Source organism: Aplysia californica, unplaced genomic scaffold, assembly GCF_000002075.1.
Source record: "Aplysia californica isolate F4 #8 unplaced genomic scaffold, AplCal3.0 scaffold01241, whole genome shotgun sequence".
Classification (NCBI taxonomy): Eukaryota; Metazoa; Mollusca; class Gastropoda; order Aplysiida; family Aplysiidae; genus Aplysia; species Aplysia californica.
In genome coordinates, this window is record NW_004798511.1 from 77,196 (window position 1) to 80,517 (window position 3,322).

Sequence of the window (3,322 nt, forward strand, 5' to 3'; positions counted from 1 at the left end):
GTAGATGACGAAATCTTTCCATTTCTTCTTCCATGAACAGAAATACATATCATGTTTGTCTTGAACGAGAAGAAAATAAAAGGAATTCGCTTAGATTGTGTCTCTTTTCTTGATTGTATTACTACACATCACAGGTCACCTTTACGGCTTTTTGTCATCTTCTTTAATCACACCCCCCCCCCCCTTTTTTTCAGTGGGTGGTTGGCGGGTGCTCTGGTGTGGTTTGCTTCTTCTTTCCTGTCAAAGATCTCTCTCTCTCTCTCTCTCTCTCTCTCTCTCTCTCAATGAAACAGCTTTGACTGCTATGCCCATTGTCCCTTCAACTCTATTGGTAGACTCTTCCGGCCTCACTTTAAGCTTACTTTTAAGTCTATGGGTGAATTTGACTGCGACAATGTTTCAAAATTAGGAAGGAAAGCAGTGATTATTTGATTATATAGACGCTTCGCCTCTGAGGACAGGGTAGGCCTAGCCTACATGATAGTATAGATCTACGATTTTGAACATAATTAATAGCATAGCTTGCTTATATAAGGAAAATAACAATGTTGGGTAAATAGATCTGTATACATGTAGTTGACTCAACTTTATTAAAAAAAGGGAGTGCTTATTTAGGCCACATATGGCCTAAATAAGGTAAGGGAGGGGGGTTTAGCTTATTTGGGCCACAGTGGAAAAAATAAAGGATTGTTTCAGCATTTTTAAAACCAATTTTATATTTTGTCAATCATCAACACTCATCAAGATAGAAGCCTAATATTTGGCATGGCGATTACTGTTGGTAGGTAGAACAACCTTACAGAGCCAAATTTGAATTTTCTGTACTGACTTGTGAGCCTTACAGTCCTTGCTATGCACCCCATTCAGGTCTCCAATGTTTTCAGATTTTGTCAAATAAAACAGGCCTAAAACTCCAAATGTGTTCCATAAACAGCAAAAATGCTCCTGTAAAGTTATAGAGAAATGTGTACAAAAGATTGTGTCCAAATTTGAAACAATTCTGACAGTAACTTTCTGAGATCTACTCAAAATAGTGTTGCTACCTGGTCAGATAAACAATTCTGAGAAAACTACAAAGAGAGATAATTTTTGGTGAAGATTTTCCTACATTGCTGCCTCTCTTAAATGCATTTTCCAGCTATTTATAAGTTTAATAAAGGAATTAGGCTTCTAAAGATGGATCCTTGATATTGATATCTATTAAGATACTCCAAAATCCGAAAATTGATATTTTTTCAAAATTTTTACTGATCTGACCAGTGGATCCCCTTAACAGAACATTCAGTATCAGTAATTTGTTGTGTATTTGGAAAGAAAACAATACACATCTGTACAGTGGAGTCCACTTATAGTTATAACAAGTCCGGAAAAAACGAGAAGTCTGTTATAAAGACACTGTTCTAAAACCCCGTTTTTTTGTCCTCTTTACCTTTGTAAATAAAATACTGCTATTGCGCTATCAGACAAACATGCGAGTCGGTTATAGTATAGCGGAAATTGCTGTTGCTGTGCACAGTGCATAGGCCTATTATACATATATGCAAAACCTCGTCAGTTGAGAAACGTGTTGGTGATCTAGCGAAACAAAGAATAGGAGAGCCCATGTATGTCAACAATGAAGGCCGGAGCGACTGAGTAGGGAGGGTGTGGCGTGCGCAGACAAGCAGAACGCATCGCATGATAAGCCATCGTAAGCCTAGTATAGATTATCGAGGCCTACCATGCCTCTCACTTCTCCGATACGGGGATGGAGAGGTCACAGCAATGTGATGGATGGAGCAAATGTGTGAAATGCGCGAGCAGACGGAATGCACCACAGGGTGGGATGGGGTGGGGGAAAACACAGCGAGCGAGTTTGCCCAGAGCCCTTTCTTTCTGATCGCCAAAGCCAAGCTGCCAGTCCACATCGCTAGATCTAGCGCTAGAAAAAATAAATCTGATTCGAATTTTGATCAAGTAAGACCTAGAGATTATGTTGAAACAAAATCAGCATCGGGGGAGATAGCAAAAGGAAATAAACAGAATACCAAACTCATAGATTAGGCCTACTTTACAGTTTTCCTTGAATTTATTACTGAATCCCTTATAGCGAGAATCCTGCTGTAACGGATATTTTGCTCCGGTCCCCACCCTCTCGTTATAACAGGATTCCACTGTAGTAAGAACCCCCCCCCCCCCCCCCCAAATATATATATATATATAGATCTATATCATATATATAATCTCTGTAACTTTCCACTTTCAGCTGTAGATCTAGAAATCTACATATTATTTTTTTTTATAGGTATATATATATATATATATATATAAAAGGGCATCTGGACCTCTGATGCTGGCACATTACTAAAACCAGGGACACCTGTCAAACATGAAACATCAGCAGACATGAGAATAACAACTTTTGATGGATTGAAAAATTGAACATGCTCAAGGAACAAATTGTCAAAATCCCAACTCATATTTTTAACAAAGATCTTCTAACACTAACGCAATGACTAACACTAACTGAACAAGGGAAATAACTGACTTTTCCCTTAAATGAGACTTATTACGGTGATTATTTCCCTTTAGTGACATGGCGAGGCGTTGTTTGTGGGAAAAAACGCGGGGAACCGGAATCCAAAATTATGCAAATGTTGCAGAATTACGCGAAAAAACGCGGCCGCACAATCGCATAATCCTACGGGGACAGTCCTGTGAAAGCAACTCAGGTCTTGTTTTGTTTCATCGAATCATTTTCCAAACGGAAACCAAGCTCCCATGATGCACTGGCATGAATCACATCATGTTCACAACAAAGATGATCTTGATACTATAGGCAGCACGCACAGTTTGAGAGCGGCAGAGTTTGAAGAATTTGGTCGATCAAAATGCCTATATCCCAAAGTGAAAATTTTGCTGGTCACTTGTCCGTTGTCCATGGTCATTACAAAGCTTTCTTATCGTATTTTTATTCCCTATAGTATAGGTTCATGTGTTGTGTAGTCTTAACATTTAAAGAAAACAACAAAGGGGACCCAGAGAAGGGGTGGCCGCATTCCTTTTTTTAAAAAAGAGACTTCCTGCGATCGGCGACGTCCGCAAAAAGGTCCACTCCATTCCATTGCAGAAGGGGCATTGTTGGCCTCGTACGTAGTACGAAGTTCCGCGACGTGACGGTTTGACGGGAGACGATTTAAAGTTACGAGCCGGCGCGATAACAAACGTGAAGGAATGAGGTTATGTCGCGACAAAACAGAAGTGAATCCCACTTGTCTATTTGAGCGCCTTCAAATCGGCAAGGTGTTTTTGAATGTTGATAGGCCTACATGTTTGTTTGGAT

At 39.8% G+C, this 3,322-nt stretch overlaps 1 protein-coding gene across 1 annotated transcript in view; it reads right to left on the reverse strand.

The window, feature by feature from the left end:
• LOC101849814 (solute carrier family 22 member 15-like) overlaps nucleotides 1–3,322 on the reverse strand; it is a 35,340-nt gene that overhangs the window by 31,443 nt on the left and 575 nt on the right. The window lies entirely within an intron of this gene.